The sequence below is a fragment of the Lepidochelys kempii genome, chromosome 11 (genome assembly GCF_965140265.1).
Source record: "Lepidochelys kempii isolate rLepKem1 chromosome 11, rLepKem1.hap2, whole genome shotgun sequence".
NCBI classification, from domain to species: domain Eukaryota; kingdom Metazoa; phylum Chordata; order Testudines; family Cheloniidae; genus Lepidochelys; species Lepidochelys kempii.
The window spans coordinates 77,553,382-77,572,414 of NC_133266.1; the positions used below are offsets into that span (position 1 = coordinate 77,553,382).

A 19,033-nucleotide genomic window follows, 5' to 3' on the forward strand; every position below is an offset into this window, starting at 1 on the left:
GAGGGGCAGTGTGGGGATGTCTCTGCCATGGGGCCCTGGGGCTGAGGGGTCTGTGGGAGGGCCAGTGTGGGGATCTCTCTGCCATGGGGCCCTGGGGCTGAGGGGTCCGTGGGAGGGCCAGTGTGGGGATCTCTCTGCCATGGGGCGTGGGGTCTGAGGGGTCTGTGGGAGGGGCAGTGTGGGGATCTCTCTGCCATGGGGCCCTGGGGCTGAGGGGTCTGTGGGAGGGGCAGTGTGGGGATGTCTCTGCCATGGGGCCCTGGGGCTGAGGGGTCTGTGGGAGGGCCAGTGTGGGGATCTCTCTGCCATGGGGCCCTGGGGCTGAGGGGTCTGTGGGAGGGCCAGTGTGGGGATCTCTCTGCCATGGGGCCCTGGGGCTGAGGGGTCTGTGGGAGGGGCAGTGTGGGGATGTCTCTGCCATGGGGCCCTGGGGCTGAGGGGTCTGTGGGAGGGCCAGTGTGGGGATCTCTCTGCCATGGGGCGTGGGGTCTCTGGGAGGAGCAGTGTGGGGATCTCTCTGCCATGGGGCCCTGGGGCTGAGGGGTCTGTGGGAGGGGCAGTGTGGGGATCTCTCTGCCATGGGCCCTGGGGCTGAGGGGTCTGTGGGAGGGCCAGTGTGGGGATCTCTCTGCCATGGGGCCCTGGGGCTGAGGGGTCTGTGGGAGGGGCAGTGTGGGGATCTCTCTGCCATGGGCCCTGGGGCTGAGGGGTCTGTGGGAGGGCCAGTGTGGGGATCTCTCTGCCATGGGGCCCTGGGGCTGAGGGGTCTGTGGGAGGGGCAGTGTGGGGATCTCTCTGCCATGGGGCCCTGGGGCTGAGGGGTCTGTGGGAGGGCCAGTGTGGGGATCTCTCTGCCATGGGGCGTGGGGTCTGAGGGGTCTCTGGGAGGGGCAGTGTGGGGATCTCTCTGCCATGGGGCCCTGGGGCTGAGGGGTCTGTGGGAGGGGCAGTGTGGGGATGTCTCTGCCATGGGGCCCTGGGGCTGAGGGGTCTGTGGGAGGGCCAGTGTGGGGATCTCTCTGCCATGGGGCGTGGGGTCTGAGGGGTCTCTGGGAGGGGCAGTGTGGGGATCTCTCTGCCATGGGCCCTGGGGCTGAGGGGTCTGTGGGAGGGCCAGTGTGGGGATCTCTCTGCCATGGGGCCCTGGGGCTGAGGGGTCTGTGGGAGGGGCAGTGTGGGGATCTCTCTGCCATGGGCCCTGGGGCTGAGGGGTCTGTGGGAGGGCCAGTGTGGGGATCTCTCTGCCATGGGGCCCTGGGGCTGAGGGGTCTGTGGGAGGGGCAGTGTGGGGATCTCTCTGCCATGGGCCCTGGGGCTGAGGGGTCTGTGGGAGGGCCAGTGTGGGGATCTCTCTGCCATGGGCCCTGGGGCTGAGGGGTCTGTGGGAGGGGCAGTGTGGGGATCTCTCTGCCATGGGGCGTGGGGTCTGAGGGGTCTCTGGGAGGGCCAGTGTGGGGATCTCTCTGCCATGGGGCCCTGGGGCTGAGGGGTCTGTGGGAGGGGCAGTGTGGGGATCTCTCTGCCATGGGCCCTGGGGCTGAGGGGTCTGTGGGAGGGCCAGTGTGGGGATCTCTCTGCCATGGGGCCCTGGGGCTGAGGGGTCTGTGGGAGGGGCAGTGTGGGGATCTCTCTGCCATGGGGCGTGGGGTCTGAGGGGTCTCTGGGAGGGCCAGTGTGGGGATCTCTCTGCCATGGGGCCCTGGGGCTGAGGGGTCTGTGGGAGGGGCAGTGTGGGGATCTCTCTGCCATGGGCCCTGGGGCTGAGGGGTCTGTGGGAGGGGCAGTGTGGGGATCTCTCTGCCATGGGGCGTGGGGTCTGAGGGGTCTCTGGGAGGGCCAGTGTGGGGATCTCTCTGCCATGGGGCCCTGGGGCTGAGGGGTCTGTGGGAGGGGCAGTGTGGGGATCTCTCTGCCATGGGCCCTGGGGCTGAGGGGTCTGTGGGAGGGCCAGTGTGGGGATGTCTCTGCCATGGGGCCCTGGGGCTGAGGGGTCTGTGGGAGGGCCAGTGTGGGGATCTCTCTGCCATGGGGCCCTGGGGCTGAGGGGTCTGTGGGAGGGGCAGTGTGGGGATCTCTCTGCCATGGGCCCTGGGGCTGAGGGGTCTGTGGGAGGGCCAGTGTGGGGATCTCTCTGCCATGGGCCCTGGGGCTGAGGGGTCTGTGGGAGGGCCAGTGTGGGGATCTCTCTGCCATGGGGCCCTGGGGCTGAGGGGTCTGTGGGAGGGGCAGTGTGGGGATCTCTCTGCCATGGGGCGTGGGGTCTGAGGGGTCTCTGGGAGGGCCAGTGTGGGGATCTCTCTGCCATGGGGCCCTGGGGCTGAGGGGTCTGTGGGAGGGGCAGTGTGGGGATCTCTCTGCCATGGGCCCTGGGGCTGAGGGGTCTGTGGGAGGGGCAGTGTGGGGATCTCTCTGCCATGGGGCCCTGGGGCTGAGGGGTCTGTGGGAGGGGCAGTGTGGGGATCTCTCTGCCATGGGGTACTTGTGTGGGAGCAGAGAACATTAACCCTTCTCTCCCTGCAATGCCCCTCTGCGTCTCGTCCCCCCAGCACCAGTCGCCCTCTCCCCAAGGCACGGGAGCTGGCCATGGAGAAGGAGGAGAATCCAGCCGCAGAGGAAGATGCCCAGAGGTTGGTCATGGAGCCTCAGCTTGGCAAAGACAAGGTACAAACATTGTTCCCCTGAGGGGAACCGAGTAAATGCTGCCCTTCGTCCCATCCCAGCTCCCTGCGAGGGGCTTGTCCCAGATGAACCCCAGCCCTCTAATGGGGATACCCATCCACTCGGAGCTGGAACTCCCCAGAAGGGGGCATTTTCCCCACACAGTCCGGGGTCCCCTCCCCCCGCAGGCCCTGTCCCTGCTTCTGCTGGAGGAGGTGCTGGTTTTGGGAAAGGGGGGCCATTTTCTGGCCTCCCCCATGGTGGGCGTGAGACCCGGAGCCAGTTTGAACGGCATGGGGTGTCCCTGCCTAGTACACTCTGTCCCCCTCCCACCGCGCAGGGTTCAGGACGTGGCTGAGCAGATCCACGTCCTGCCCGCCATCCTCCGTGCACTTCGCAGCACAGAAGAGCCGGCAGGACACCCTGGAGATGTCCAGCTGTAAAGCGGCGTGGAAGAAGGTTGCACAGTGAGTGGGACATAGCGGGAGGGTGGGAGACCTGGGATGAGACGGGACCTCCCCAGGGCTGGGGGAGAGATCAGTGGGGTGAAGGGGGAAGCAGGGAGCAGGGATTCCTGGGGCTGAGGTCTTGGCAGCAGAGAAGGGGAAGTTCTGGGCGTGATAGGGAACAAACAGGTGGGGAATTGTGGGGCCACTGGAGGGCCACTGAGGCTGGAGGTGGAGAGATGGGTGGGGGGCTGGGGAGCACTGGAGGGGAGACGAGGGGGTAAGTTGGAGGGGAAGGAAGGATTGGGAGGACAGGGCCCAGCTGTGCTGGGGGGGATCCTGCTGGCTGTGTCTGGGCACTGGGCAGCCTCCTCTCTGGGAAGCACCTGGGGTCCGTGGGGCCTGAATTTCACACACTCTTTGTGGGGAAAGGAGCTGCCTGAGGAACTGCCCCTGTACTCTGGGTCCAGCTCTGTCCTCTCCAGCTCCCAGGTCACCCTGTGCAACCTCAGGTAGTGGGACCTCCCGCTCGGCTCCCCCAGCCCCGGTGCGGCTGCGGCCCAGAGATGGGAGTCACTGCACTGCCCAGCTGTGGCTGTTCCCTCCTTTGGTGGGGGGCAGGATGGTGCATACCCTGTCTCCTGACTGGGCTGGGGATTTCACTGCTCTGATGCGATGGCCTTGGGGAGGGGACCACTGGAGGGGCCTCACTGAAGGGGCAGCAGGGCCCAGTGGGGAGGGCAGGGGAACCGGCTCTATTCCAGCCCTGCCACTGACTGGCTGTTGACCCCGGCTGCGTCACTCCCCTGCTTGGTGCCTCAGTTTCCAGTCCCGCTGCCTGGTGCCTAGTTCCTCACGGTTTCATGCGTGCATTAGTGCCAGTCCCAGCCCCTCACTGGAAGGTCTAATACCAGCCTCTCTCCTGGCAGCAACCTGCAGCCAGCCCTGGATCCAGAGCTGGAATCTCACCTCCTGTGGGCCACCATGCACAGCGTGTTCGCCATAGGCATGGATAAGGACCCTCCCATCCAGGTTGCTCCTCGTCCTACTCCTCCGTGCCAGGAGCAGCTTCTGGGCCCTGCTCCCTCTGCTCGCTGGAGCTGCTGAGGAGGTGAGAGATGGGAACCGACCAGGGACAGTGTGGGGCAGGAAGTTAACAGAGGGGCAGGGAGGGGCCCTTCCTCCATCAGAGATTCCTTTACCCTCCATGGGGGCCCCTTTCTTCCTTCCACGTTCTGTGCTTTGGAGCCTGGAGCCTGGCCACAAGCCCAGCTCCCATCCACAGCTGCTTGGCTCTGCCACCCTGCTGTGTGCCAGGCCCTTGGCAGAGAACCGCTAAGGTCAAGGCCTGAGGAGGGGCCAGCTGTCATCCTGCCATGAACTCTGGCCAGCTGCCCGCGGAGGGATCTGAACAGGAGAGGCTGGGCTGTGTGTTTGGGGTCTCATTGGGGCTCCCCTTAGCACCCATGCCCCTGACCCAAGGCTCTCTCTCCGCTCAGGCTCTGCCTCATGCCTAGCTGAGACTCTGGATAGAACGCTGAGGAGCCTGCTGGCAGCAACCCCAACACGGACCAGCTGCAACACGTCTCGGAGGTGAGCAGGATGGGGAGAGGCCAGGGGATGAGGGGATTTCTGTTTGAACCCTGTGGGGACTGCAAAGGAGAGCCTGGAAGATCCACATTTCCCTGCTGTCCTCCTGTTCGGGAACCCACTGGGCTAAAGGATCCGCTGTTCTGTGGAAATAACTCTTGTCTCAGACCTGACAAACTCATTACACTGGACACATGTCCTGCAGGGTATTTGTCTATACAAGGTAACATGTAAGGTGTCTGCAGAAAGCTCATCACTTCTCAAGAGTCAGAATCATTGTGAGATGTATGCATGGGTGATATTTAAGGAATAATGTCAGGTTTCAGAGTAGCAGCCGTGTTAGTCTGTATTCGCAAAAAGAAAAGGAGGACTTGTGGCACCTTAGAGACTAACCAATTTATTTGAGCATAAGCTTTCGTGAGCTACAGCTCACTTCATCGGATGTAGGAATAATGTAACTCTGTTGGAAGTATGCTTTATGGAGTAAAAGTTAGTCACCAGGGGATAATGTGTCTCGGTGATGGGCCATTCAAGCCCTTGTTGTCTCCCCTCCCTTGTTAGCCGGTGGTGTAATGCAAGGCTTACCTGTGTAGCTTTGCTCCATCCCAAGGCTATCAATGGAAGCTATGAGGCAACTGCAAACGACTGAAACCACTTGGGGTGAAAAGGAACATTAGAACAGACAGGGAATGGAGCTGTCTCTGAATAGCGACTGAAGACTGGTTCAGCATAACCCAAAGTGGGGAGAGGCCCTGTGGATCCATTTGCTGAGGAAACATCTTGTGGAGTAGGGGGAGTTTAATGACATTTTGGGTCCTGGTTCCGTGTAGCCAGCCAGCTCTGGAACAGCCTGAACTTCTTGGGTAAACCTACTTTATGGGATAGGAAAGGTAACTCTGTGTAGGGCCTAGTTGGCGTTTTCAGATTTTCTTTTGTACTGTAACCATTTGTTTCTAGCTCTCCTCTCTTAGTTGACTCTCTGTTCTTTCTTAAATAAACCTTCTCTTGGTGTGTTACAAGTGCTGTGTGGTACACAGGAGCGGTGGTTTAAGATAAAACAGGTAAACTGGGGTATGCTGCTCCTTTGGGGTAGAGGATCTGGGATTTCTGTGAGTAGCCGGTGTCAGGGGCTGGATATCACAGGGGAATGAGTGAAAGGGCCTTGGGGACTGGGGTGCACCTCTTGTTAACCTGCAAGGTGATGACAGGGCTGGCATAGCCCAGAGGAGAGGGCTTGAGTGGCTCACGGGCTGGCAGTGTTAGGAAGTGAATCCCCAACCACCACAGGCAAGGCTCCCCCTCTCTAGAGGGAGGGGGTGGGTACCAAGGTGACCTTCAGTCCTGGGTACCCCAAGAACTGTCCCATGATGCAGTGGGTGGTTATGTTGTAATGCCTGTTTGCTTAGCTAACTATTTTATATTAAATACAGTCTTTAATTTTATCACTTGTGTCATTCATAGTCCTCCACTAGCTTAAATGATCTGTACCCGCCCTGCAGGCTTGCACCTTAAAGAAGTCAGTTTGGTTTTACTCCTTACTTCAGTGGCTCTCAGCCTTTCCAGACTACTTAACTCCTTTCAGGAGTCTGATTTGCTTGTGTACCCCCCCAAGTTTCACCTCATTTAAAAACTGCTTGCTTACAAAATCAGACATAACAATAGAAAAGTTTCAGAGTAGCAGCCGTGTTAGTCTGTATTCGCAAAAAGAACAGGAGGACTTGTGGCACCTTAGAGACGAACCCATTTATTTGAGCATGAGCTTTCCTGAGCTACAGCAGATGCATCCGATGAAGTGAGCTGTAGCTCACGAAAGCTCATGCTCAAATAAATGGGTGAGTCTCTAAGGTGCCACAAGTCCTCCTGTTCTTTTAACAATAGAAAAGTGTCACAGCATACTGTTACTGACGAATGGCTTCCTTTCTCACTGTTACCATGTAATTATGAAATAAATGGACTGGAATATAAACATTGTACTTACATGTCAGTGTATAGTATATAGAGCAATAGAAACAAGTCATTCTCTGTATGAAATTTGAGTTTGTACTGACTTTGCTGGTTCTTTTTCTGTAGCCTGTTGTAAAATGAGGCAAATGTCTATATGATTTGATGTACCCCCTGGAAGACCTCTGTGTAACCCCAAGGATACATGTACCCCTGTTTGAGAACCATGGCTGTATTTTAACTATTGAATTGGGAACACATCAGTGAACGGTTACAATTGGTGCAGTGAAGTGTAGGATTGCGTGATTCTGGGGGTCATTGGGGAATGAGAAAGTCAGAAAAGCTTGAGAAAGCAATTTGTGCATCTCACTTCACTTAGAAACCTTTGGTTTCATACCGCAGCTGCAAAATTGTCCTGTAGAATTATTTTGTGAACAGGACACTGCTCATCAATCCAGCGGAATTTCTTTCTTGTTAGCAACTGCAGTTAAAATATTTTTAGTGTTACGCAGGAGAATTGTTTTTTTTTAAAGTATATGATTTAATTTTCAGTGGTACTGTAGATTATAGACGCTCACTACTGGTTCAAGGACACAGATCTGAGACCCTCTTGGAACACCTGGATACCAAGACACAGTTATACTTGGGCCCTGCTTCTGCCCACTGACTTAAATAGGCTGTAGGGACTGGCTAGAGAGATAACTGCCAAGACAGGTGATAGCATGCTAGCCTTTGATTCTGGTGCTGAAGAGGGGAGACAGGGTTGAGCATGCTTCCTGCCCCCCTGCTGTTAATTCTGGCTCACAAAGAAGCAGAAGACCCCTGTGGCAGAACGTATCTCTGTGTCAACACCCCACACATTATTGTAAAAATCTTTGTACAAGGTATGCTTTGTGAGGTATCATTTGAAAACGCATAATTTGCTGGTCATTATTGTCCTGATAAAGTGAGTGGCAACATTGTATGTGAAGTTATGAGATTCCACTGTATGGTGTTCTTAACACATGTTCCAAACTGAGGTTGGCAGACAGGCCTGTCTCTAACAAAGGAATGTGTGCTCTGCTTAATTTGCATTTAAGCAGTAAACAGAGTCATCAAACAGGAAGGAAAACAAAGGATGCACCAACTGGTGAGGAACCATTTCAGACTTTTATGCCTCTTTACTTGTACCCACTTAAAATCTGTCTCTTTGTAGTTAATAAACTTGTTTTATTGTTTTATCTAACCCACTGTGTTTAATTTGAAGTGTCTGGGAAATCCCATTTGGGGTGGCTGGTTATGTGCATATTATTTCTATTAAAGCAATAATGGACTTGTATTGTCCTGGAGAGGGCCGGGCGGTGCAGGGCATACATTTCTAGGGGGAAATCTAAGACTGGGGGTGTGTTGAGGTCACCCTGCAGGCTGGTAAGAGCCAAGGGGTGGCTGGCTGGCTGGCTGCACAGGCAGACATAGCTGGGAGTGACTGTCATGCTGGTGGCTGTTTGTGAACAGCCCAGGCTAGAGGCTACGGCAGCAGGGCATTGTGAGGGCAGGGGTGACACAGCTACTCAGTAGTCTGGATTGTACCCAGGTACGTCACAACCCCAATGAGGGTGTCTGCAACAATTTCTCACCGCCATAAAATCCTACCTGCACCCCACCAGGCTGTCTTACTCCAGCTGCTGCACAGGTGTTTGGGAAAGTTGACCATACGTCTTCCTCCATCTATATTTCCCAGAACTGAAGAGGTGTTGGGGAGTTGAGAACGCGTCTATCCTGAGCTGTTGTTAATTCCAGTCCCCAGAGAGCCTAAAGTTTGATTCCAGTCCAGGGTGACTAAAGACCCTAATACGGGTGTGACACTCTGTAACTTGGGGGAACACCCTACACCCCCATGTTCATCTTTATAAAATGATTGTGTGGTCTGCAATGCAAAGTTTGTCATGTTGGGTGTCTTCAGAAGGCTCATGATACACTGAGCATTATTGTTATAGTGATGTTATTGTAATTGTTACAGTAACATTACTGGTTATAATTTTATGTATATAGTTATGAGGCTGAAAATGTATCCTCATGGCTTAAAATAAGCCCAGGCAAAAACTCTCCAAGAGCAGAGAAGCAGTTCACACCTCATCATGGCAGGTGTGGGCAGGGGTGAAAGTAAGTCTAGGGACTTACCGGTACGGGGCTGGGCTGGGGCCGGCTCTGAACCCCGGAAGGGGCGGGGCCTCGGGTGGAAGGGGCGGGGCTGGGGGAGGTCAGAGCCAGCCCCGGCCCACCCTGTACCGGCAAGTGCCTCCTTCCCCCTCCCCGGGGTAACAGTGGCAGCCGAGGGCTCTGGCAGCGGTTTAAAGGGCCCTGGGCGGTAGCGGCGGCCGGAGCCCTGGGCCCTTTAAATCGTCCCCGGAGCCCCACTGCCGCTTCCCCAGGGCTCCAGCCACAGGGCTCCGGGGATGGGGCTCCGGCCGCCGCTACCGCCCTGGGCCCTTTAAATCGTCCCCGGAGCCTGCCGGAGCCCTGGGGAAGCGGCGACGGGGCTCCGGGGATGATTTAAAGGGCCCAGGGCTTGGCCGCCGCTACCACCCTGGGCCCTTTACATCACCACCCCAGCCCCGTCGCCGCTACCCCAGGGCTCCGGCACCGGGGCTCTGGCAGCAATTTAGTTAATAAATCTGTTTGTTTATTCTACCTGAAGCAGTGCGTTTGGTTTGAAGCATGTCAGAGTCTCCCCTTGGGATAACAAGCCTGGTACATATCAATTTCTTTGTTAAACTGATGAACTCATCTAAGCTTGCAGCGTCCAGCGGGCATAACTGGACACTATAAGAGTGAGGTTCCTTGGGTTGTGTCTGGGACCGGAGATATTGGCTAGTGTCATTCTGTTGCACAATCCAAGGAGCAGCTGACATGCCAGAGGTTGTGTGTGACCAGCCCAGGAGTGAGGGCTCTCACAGCAGAGCAGGGTAAGGCTGGCTCCCAGTGTCAAGGATTGGAGTGACCTAGCTGCTCACCGGTCCGAATAACACCAGAGGGGAACGTCACAACGGGTATTAGGAGGTGATTGAGCTCCTACATTTTAATTCCCAAAAGAATCCAAAGGATCACTAGGAAACTTCTGCTAGTGATTGTACTATGGGGGAAGCTGTGCCCCTGTCTCCACCTATATTGATTCCAGTCCAAAGAGAGGCCGAAGATCCAAATAAGGATATTGGGGAAACTGAGTCAGTCGCTGACTTATAAACTTTAATGCGCTAAGAGTACACAATAGTAAAGAGATCGTTTTTTTTACACCAGTAACTCCTAAGTGGGGGGACACCTCCTCAATATCTAGTGTTATAAAAGCCCTCTGTTCCAGAATGAACAATTAATTTTAATGACTTTTGTTAAATCTTATATTGTCAGTCATGGGGCAGGTCTGGACCGCACAGTAAATGTAGCAGACCAGCAAAATCTTTCTGGATTTGTGTGGATTTTGGTTAACCACAACACTAATCACCAGAAAGTTAATAGCAAAGGTTCAAAGGGAGCAGCAGTGAATTTTGTTACTGTGCAATGCTTCAGAGACACAGCTTAGGCAAACAGTAGAACAATATGAATTAGGTACAAGGAAGGTTACAAATATTGCAAACAAGGCAATTGTTAGAGCGTCCAATGAATTTGAACAGGTTCACATTAGAAATCAGCATCTTGATCTCCATTTCCAAACAATGCCCAGCTATGGGACAGGAACATATGGCTGAGGAATTTTGGGATCCTACCGAGGAGTTAGAGATTTGTAACACAGCCACATAAGTAAACTGTCTGAGCTTTGTGAAGAGCCAGGATTTTAGTACAGATAATCCTCTTTTAGAGGAAGATTTGATGGTTTTGGATGTGAAAGAAGACATTCTGGTTTTTAGGGAGACCTTGTTGGAGACTGAACCTGTGCCTATGGTTTCATGGAGAGATGAACCAGAGGAGAAACTGGACCAAAAGTATAGTGGAGTGTTGACCAGGTCCAGAGCTCAAAAGTCTGAGAGAGAAAGCTGGCTCTGACCCAGAGCTGTTCCAGTCAGGACAGGTTTCAGAGTAACAGCCGTGTTAGTCTGTATTCGCAAAAAGAAAAGGAGGACTTGTGGCACCTTAGAGACTAACCAATTTATTTGAGCATGAGCTTTCGTGAGCTACAGCTCACTTCATCGGATGCATGCCGTGGAAACTGCAGCAGACTTTATATACACACAGAGAATATGAAACAATACCTCCTCCCACCCCACTGTCCTGCTGGTAATAGCTTATCTAAAGTGATCATCAGGTTGGAGCCAACCTGATGATCACTTTAGATACCAACCTGATGATCACTTTAGATAAGCTATTACCAGCAGGACAGTGGGGTGGGAGGAGGTATTGTTTCATATTCTCTGAGTATATAATGTCTTCTGCAGTTTCCACGGTATGCATCCGATGAAGTGAGCTGTAGCTCACGAAAGCTCATGCTCAGATAAATTGGTTAGTCTCTAAGGTGCCACAAGTACTCCTTTTCTTTTTGCCAGTCAGGACAGTTTGGTTTGTGATACAGCCTGGAGCAACAGGAGTTTCTGTTCCAGATTTTCGAGTGGACAGCATCAAGAAGAGGGTAAAGTGTTAGCAACACCAAATTTTCCTTCCTTTCAAATGTTGAGAGATTTTTAATGTCATGGAACAAAGCATGGTGCAATCTATTACTGTGAGTGAAACAGGAGGACAGGGGCAACATTGAGGAGGGCTCCCGCTCCCCACCCCACCCGGGTTTTGGACCAGAGGTCTGCTCCCAGCACATGCCCTAGTCCCAGATGGAGCTCCTAACTGCAGCTCAGCTTGAGTGTGGAATGTGATAAATTCTGGGCTGCTCCCAGCTCCTGCCCTTGGGCCAGGGAGTTTGTTTGTAAACAGAGGCAGGGTAATTAAGTTAACAAAAGGCTTGTCATTAAATTAAATAAAGGATCATTAGATGATCCTGAAAGCATTGCCAGGCACTCCAGTAAAAAGATATGAAACAAAGGGTAGGAATAAATGGTCATTTTTCAGAATGGAGAGAGGTAAATAGAGGTGTCCCCCAGGGGGTCTGTACTGGGACTGGTGCTGTTCAATATATTCATAAATGGTTTGGGAAAAGGGATAAAGAGTGAGATGGCAAAATTTGCAGATGATATAAAAGTACTCAAGATAGTTAACGCCAGAGCTGACTGCAAAGAGATCTAACAAGAGTGGGTGACTGGGCAACACAATGGAAAATGAAATTCAGTGTTGATAAATGCAAAATAATGCACATGGGCAAAATATAATCCCAACTATACATATAAAATGATGGGGTCTAAATTAGCTGTTACCCGTCAAGAAAGAGATCTTGGAGTCATTGAGGATAATTCTCTGAAAACATCTGCTCAATGAGCAGCGGTAATCAAAAAAGCGAACAGAATGTTGGGAATCATTAGGAAAGGGATAGATAATAACACAGAAAATATCATATTGCCCCTATATAAATCCATCTTTAGTACTGCGTGCAAATCTGGTCACCCCATCTTAAGGAAGACATATTGGATTTGGAAAAGGTACAGAGAAGGACAACAGAAATGATGAGGGGTATGCAATAGCTTCCGTATGAGGAGAGATGACAAAGACAGGGACTTTTCAGCTTAGAAAAGAGATGACTAAGGGGGATATGATAGAAGTCTATAAAATCATGACAGGTGTGGAGAACATAAATAAGGAAGTGTTATTTACTCCTTCATATAACACAAGAACTAGGGGTCACCCAATGAAATTAATATGCAGCAGATTTAAAACAAACAAAGGAAAGTATTTCTTCACAGTCGACCTGTGGAACTCTTTGCCAGGGGATGTTGTGAAGGCCAAAACTATAACGGGGTTCAAAGAAGAACTGCATAAATTCATGGAGAATAGGTCCACCAATGGCTATTAGCCAGGATGGTCAGGGATGTGACCCCATACTCTAGGTGTCCCTAAATCTCTTTCTGCTAGAAGCTGGGAATGGGCAACAGGGGATCGATCACTTGATGATTACCTGTTCTGTTCATTCCCTCTGGGGCACCTGGCATTGGCCACTGTCAGAAGACAGAATACTGGGCTAGATGAACCATTGGTTTGATCCAGTATGGCCATTCTGATGTTCTTATATATAACCCAGATGTATCTGTCCCCCACTGTAGCCCACTAGACCCCAGTCTCCTCCCAGAGCTGGGACAGAACCCATGATTCCTGATGGGGTCTCTCTCTCTCTGCAGTGTTAGTAACAAAGTAAGAATACAGATTAAAATTTTAACCAGTGTCCCTGCTTAAGTGACTTGCCACAAGATGTCAGAACACGTTAGTATTAGAGCTCAGTAGGTCTAATGTTTATATAATTTTCTTTCTTTTATATAGGAATTAGATACAGCACTCATGTCAGCTAATTACTAAGTTATCTTCCAAAAAAACTAGAGTTTTCAGGTGCCTAAATAGCCCCTGTGTGATGTTATCTTATTAAAATATGACCATGTAGATCGTTATTGCTACCACTGTTATATAATTGCAACAAATCTTGTACAAAGTATGTCAGGTAAGGTGTCTATGGAAAGATTATGATTTGCTTAATATCGTTATGCTATTTGCATGCATGTATCACTTTTGTATCTGAAGTTATGAATATTAACTATGTTTGCTCCTGTGGTAACACCCACAAGGTATTTAGCCTGCACATCTTGAAGGGACTATTCAAGTTAAATGGCTCATCAAGGTACACTTAACTCACAATGGACCATGGAAGACACCGATCTACACGTAACGGACTTTCCTGTGAATGTTCTAACTAAAGTAAGGGTAATGGCTTCTGATATGACTTAGTGAAACATGCATGGGCATGTGACTTGCTCATGTGACTCCAAACTCCATCTTGTTACCTGTGATTTTCCACTAACTGTGCTGAGGGCTTTCTTTGAAACAATGGGTTTCCCTCCACATGGCAGAAACTCTAAAAGGCCCTGGAAACACCTCCATTTTGCCTCTTTCCTGCTCAAACCTCTGGACTATGGATTTATAATAATGGGAGCATTATAACCAAGAGAGTCGGGTCCTTCCAATGATTTGGAAGCAACCAGAGACTTAACAAGCCAGCAGTTTATTCCATCACTGCTACAAAATAACTTGCAATTATTGTATGTATTCTTTCTTTTTATAAATAAACCTTTAGCTATTAGATACTAAAGGATTGGCAACAACGTGATCAGTGGGTAAGATCTGAGTTATATATTGACCTGGCTATATGGTTGGTCCTTTAGGATCAGAAGAACCCTTTTGTTTGGTGAAATTGGTTTTATATAACCACTCACCATTAAGTCTCTTGTCTGGGTGTTGAGTTCAGGACTGGAATACCTAAGGAGGCTGCATTTCTGACTTCTTGTTAGCCAGCGTGGTGAGACAGAAGTTTACTTTTCTTGCTGGTTTGGTATATCTCATGGAAGAATAGCCACCAGTTTTGGGGTGTATCTGCCCTATTTCCCAGCAGTTTGTTCTGAATTCGGTATTCTCAGTTGTGACCCACTTACGCACGGTGACACCCTGGAATCATGGATAAATTGCCCCAATCTGAAATGGCGCCCCTGAGTCCACAGTGCCCTGCTGTGCTCCCCCACAAGAGCCGCATTAACAGGCAACTCTGCAAGTGACCCCCATGCCTCTCTGTGGCCTTGACCACATGTATCGGTTCCTTTTCCTGGTGGCTAGTCCAGAAATAGAGGAAAGAGCTGGCTACTGCTACCAGCTGAGGGATTTGTTGGGTTGAGATCAGCTAGTAGAAGCATGCAATAGTGACAGAATCTGACTTCAAGCTCCTAGAGTGACCTCTTACCTTTATAGACCTGCTCTTTCATGATACCTGGCTATTTTAAAAGGTTAGTGTGATAGTAAAGAGACCCATTTTAAACCCTTCCCTAACACAAGACAAAGCCCGCACTATTTGTCATTAACTCTTTATTTCTACTCTCCTGGCTCCCAAACTGCTTTTCCTCCCTAGAGCCACCAGCCACTTTGAGTTCTCCCTCTTCTCTCCCCAGCTGTGGTCACTTGATTGCAGCAGCTTGATGGTCCAGCTCTGCGCTTTCCCTTCCATTCTTCACTTCTTTGGATGGCTGCATTTGCCATTGAGCAGCCTGATGGAAATACCTGAGTCCTCTGTCTGGACATGCCGGCCCCGCAGGTAAAGCCAAAGACCCATTGAGAGCAGTGGGAGGTTAGCCCAGAGTGTCAGGAGTGGAGGCTTGGCCCATGGGGACTCTAGCCATTGCAGCTGCTGCCACCTACACGGTGAATCCTCCAACTCATTGCCAAACGGCTCTTCCACATTCTGCAAGCTGGCCTCACTGGCTGACGATCTAGGAGAACAGAAACTCTTTGTTAGAGCAGGAGAGTCTCTTCAATGCTTCACTCTTTGCATGGTTCCCAGAAGGTCACAGTGAAACGTGACTGGGAAGCCTCTAGGAGTCTCTCCAGGAGCTTTCTGCTCAGTCACTTGGCACCCACTAGCAATGGTCTCTGTCAGTGGCACTGCAGAGGGGGGCTCAGCAGATGGTCCCTTCTATGGCTTCCTGAATGGGAGGGAGGTTGGTCTTGTCATTTACAGCCTGGCTGTCAGAGTCCGGGCTCCTGGGTTCTCTGGCTTTGGATGTGGGTGTGGTGTCATGGTTGGAGCTGGACTGGTCTCAGTACCGTGCTTCCGTCCTGCCTCTGTCAGTGACATTGTGGGTGACCTTGCAGTCTGTTGCTTTCCATCCCTCTGCCCCAGCTAAGAGGGATAATACTGTCCCACCTCAGGGGGACTGGCGGGGGTCACCACTGTCATGACTCAAGTTGGAGTGAGTTGTGCTCTTGGTAGTGAAGGGCCCAGATTCAGTCCCCATGGATGCCCAGGGTGTCTGTATGTGGCCAGGGTTTTACTCACCTAGCATGACAGGCTGTTTAGCCCATTCCTGGCCATGCGTGGTGCATCTGCTCCTGGTCCTCTCTGGCACACAGCTCCATCACACACAGGGACATGGGCCACCAAGGACAATCTATGAGCTCCCATCTGCTGTTCAGCTCCAAGATGGATGGTGAGCCCTAGTCAGACCATAGAAAGACAGGGTGGTGTCCTCCAGTGAAAACTGCTGGAGCTGCAGCCTCTGTCCCCACCTACACCCACACGCCAAGGAATTCACAAGGGGTCCCTGATCCCAGGCAAGGAAAGTAGCTGAGCTGAGGCCAGGGTGGGTGGAATTACTGCCGGGACTGATTCTAAGAGAAGAGGAGATTTCTCCTCTGCTCTAGGGAGATTCCCATAGCAAAAGCAGCTGGGGTGGGGGCGGGGGCAGTAAAGCACTATCCCTCAGCCCTTGAAGAGCAGGCAACCAGGACTCTGGGAGCCAAGGGACTGGTGTGTCTTGCTGGAGGGAGCAGGGCTGGAGAGCAGAAAAGGGCATTGGAGAAATTGTACAAAAGTCCATCACGTAGGAAACAGCATCCTTTGATTGTGGGAACATTGGGTCCCCTGACCCTGAGGGCTGGAGATGCTGGTAACTTGATGTTAGTCAGAAAACTGCTGAGGCAAATATTGTGACTTGCTAAGATTCAGTTTTAGTCACTACAAAGCGTGTTTTGTTTTTTTTGTAACCAAACTTGTCTCTTTCTCTTGCTTAGTATCACTGAAATCTCTGCCCTTAGACTCTGTGCCCAGCGCAATCGTCTACAACTCATTGTGTCCATGTGCAACCTCAGGTTCCAGGATCCTCCCGCCTGGATCCCCTAACCCCAGTGCTGCTCAGGACCAGAGGCAGGAGTCACCTCCCATAGAATCATAGAATATCAGGGTTGGAAGGGACCTCAGGAGGTCATCTAGTCCAACCCCCTGCTCAAAGCAGGACCGATCCCCAATTAAATCATCCCAGCCAGGGCTTTGTCAAGCCTGACCTTAAAAACTTCTAAGGAAGGAGATTCTACCACCTGCCTAGGTAACGCATTCCAGTGTTTCACCACCCTCCTAGTGAAAAAGTTTTTCCTAATATGCAACCTAAACCTCCCCCACTGCAACTTGAGACCATTAATCCTTGTCCTGTCATCTGCCACCACTGAGAATAGTCTAGAACCATCCTCTCTGGAACCACCTCTCAGGTAGTTGAAAGCAGCTATCAAATCCCCCCTCATTCTTCTCTTCTGCAGACTAAACAATCCCAGTTCCCTCAGCCTCTCCTCATAACTCATGTGTTCCAGTCCCCTAATCATTTTTGTTGCCCTTCGCTGGACTCTCTCCAATTTATCCACATCCTTCTTGTAGTGTGGGGCCCAAAACTGGACACAGTTCTCCAGATGAGGCCTCACCAGTGTCGAATAGAGGGGAACGATCATGTCCCTCGATCTGCTGGCTATGCCCCTACTTATACATCCTAAAATGCCATTGGCCTTCTTGGCAACAAGGGCACACTGTTGACTCATATCCAGCTTCTCGTCCACTGTCACCCCAAGATCCTTTTCAGCAGAACTGCTGCCTAGCCATTCAGTCCCTAGTCTGTAGCGGTGCATTGGATTCTTCCGTCCTAAGTGCAGGACCCTTCACTTATCCTTGTTGAACCTCATCAGATTTCTTTTGGCCCAATCCTCCAATTTGTCTAGGTCCCTCTGTATCCTATCCCTACCTGCCACCGTATCTACCACTCCTCCTAGTTTAATATCATCTGCAAATTTGCTGAGAGTGCAATCCACACCATCCTCCAGATCATTTATGAAGATATTGAACAAAACCGGCCCCAGAACTGACCTTTGGGGCACTCCACTTGATACCGGCTGCCAACTAGACATGGAGCCATTGATCACTACCCGTTGAGCCCGACAATCTAGCCAACTTTCTACCCACCTTATAGTGCATTTATCCAGACCATACTTCTTTAACTTGCTGACAAGAATACTGTGGGAGACCGTGTCAAAAGCTTTGCTGAAGTCAAGAAACAATACATCCACTGCTTTCCCTTCATCCACAGAACCAGTAATCTCATCATAGAAGGCGATTAGATTAGTCAGGCATGACCTTCTCTTGGTGAATCCATGCTGACTGTTCCTGATCACTTTCCTCTCGTGTAAGTGCTTCAGGATAGATTCCTTGAGGACCTGCTCCATGATTTTTCCAGGGACTGAAGTGAGGCTGACTGGCCTGTAGTTCCCAGGATCCTCCTTCTTCCCTTTTTTAAAGATTGGCACTACATTAGCCTTTTTCCAGTCATCCGGGACTTCCCCCGTTCGCCACGAGTTTTCAAAGATAATGGCCAGTGGCTCTGCAATCACAGCCGCCAATTCCTTTAGCATTCTTGGATGCAACGCATCTGGCCCCATGGACTTGTGCACGTCCAGCTTTTCTAAATAGTCCCTAACCACCTCTTTCTCCACAGAGGGCTGGCCACCTACTCCCCATGCTGTGTTGTCCAGCACAGCAGTCTGGGAGCTGACCTTGTTCGTGAAGACAGAGGCAAAAAAAACATTGAGTACATTAGCTTTTTCTACATCCTCTGTCACTAGGTTGCCTCCCTCATTCAGTAAGGGGCCCACACTTTCCTTGGCTTTCTTCTTGTTGCCAACATACCTGAAGAAACCCTTCTTGTTACTCTTAACATCTCTTGCTAGCTGCAGCTCCAGGTGTGATTTGGCCCTCCTGATTTCATTCCTACATGCCCGAGCAATATTTTTATACTCTTCCCTGGTCATTTCTCCAATCTTCCACTTCTTATAAACTTCTTTTTTATGTTTAAGATCCGCAAGGAATTCACCGTTAAGCCAAGCTGGTCGCCTGCCATATTTATTATTCTTTCGACACATCAGGATGGTTTGTCCCTGTAACCTCAATAGGGATTCCTTGAAATACAGCCAGCTCTCCTGGACTCCTTTCCCCCTCATGTTATTCCCCCAGGGGATCCTACCCATCAGTTCACTGAAGGAGTCAAAGTCTGCTTTCCTGAAGTCCAGGGTCCATATTCTGCTGCTTACCTTTCTTCCCTGTGTCAGGATCCTGAACTCGACCAACTCATGGTCACTGCCTCCCAGATTCCCATCCACTTTTCTCTCTGCTGCAGTTTTCCCTGGGAAACTTCCTACCTCTCTTCTCAAGTTCCCCTCTAGGCTTTCCTTGCTGCTCTGAACTTCCTACCTCATTCTCATTCCTGTTCATAGCCCAGATGGGTTTTATCTGAAGTCTGGCTCTTTAAGGGGAGGTACATGGTCCCTCTCAGGTAGGGCTCATTCTGTAATCAGTTTGACTAGGCCCCAGACTGTGCAGCCCAGGGGAAAGCACCCTGTTACAGTCCTGCTCTGCCCAGTCCTGCTGTTACTGGACTGGGGTCCTTGCTTCCCATTTCAGAGCTGGTTTCCAGAGGGGCCGAGTACAC

The 19,033-nt window shown here is 51.4% G+C and overlaps 1 long non-coding RNA gene across 1 annotated transcript; it reads left to right on the top strand.

The window, feature by feature from the left end:
* Positions 1-4,039: 4,039 nt before the first annotated feature.
* On the top strand, positions 4,040-7,810 carry LOC140895346 (uncharacterized). The gene is made up of 3 exons (XR_012154176.1): positions 4,040-4,215; positions 4,604-4,697; positions 7,188-7,810. It is a non-coding gene; the product is annotated as an uncharacterized lncRNA (long non-coding RNA).
* Positions 7,811-19,033: the final 11,223 nt, after the last annotated feature.